General features: G+C 48.9%; 1 pseudogene; it reads right to left on the bottom strand.

Moving 5' to 3' along the window:
* The window catches only part of LOC109279323, a 44,007-nt pseudogene that overhangs the window by 42,507 nt on the left and 1,015 nt on the right, over positions 1–485 (bottom strand).

Below are 485 nucleotides of genomic sequence, written 5' to 3'. Positions count from 1 at the left end.
CTGCCATGACTTTTCAAATATGATGGAGAGTGGCTTGGCAACTTCATCAGCCAATTCTCTCAGGACTCTGGGATGCATCTCGTTAGGTCCCATAGACTTATATATGTTCAGATTCCTCATGTGGTCTCGAACCTGATCTTCTCTTACAGTAGGAGGGACTTTGCTCCTGCAGTCCCTGCCCAGAGGTCCATCCACTTGAGAGGTGTGGGAAGAGAGATTGCCAGTGAAGACTGAGGCAAAAAAGTTGAGTACTTCAGCCTTCTCCTGGACTGTTGTTACCACTTTGCCAATTTTGTTCACTGCGGGGGGGTACACTTTCTTTGACCTTCCTTTTCTGGCTGACATACCTATAGAAGCCCTTATTATTCTTTGCATCCCTTGCAAAGTTCAGCTCCAGCTGCGTCTTGGCCTTCCTGACCCCATCCCTACACAACTAGGCAGCATCCCTATGCTCTTCCCAGGATACCTGTCCCTGCTTCCACTGC

The sequence above is a fragment of the Aptenodytes forsteri genome, unplaced genomic scaffold (assembly GCF_000699145.1).
Source record: "Aptenodytes forsteri isolate BGI_AS27 unplaced genomic scaffold, ASM69914v1 Scaffold46, whole genome shotgun sequence".
NCBI lineage: Eukaryota > Metazoa > Chordata > Aves > Sphenisciformes > Spheniscidae > Aptenodytes > Aptenodytes forsteri.
This window is presented reverse-complemented; position numbering and strand designations above follow the sequence as displayed.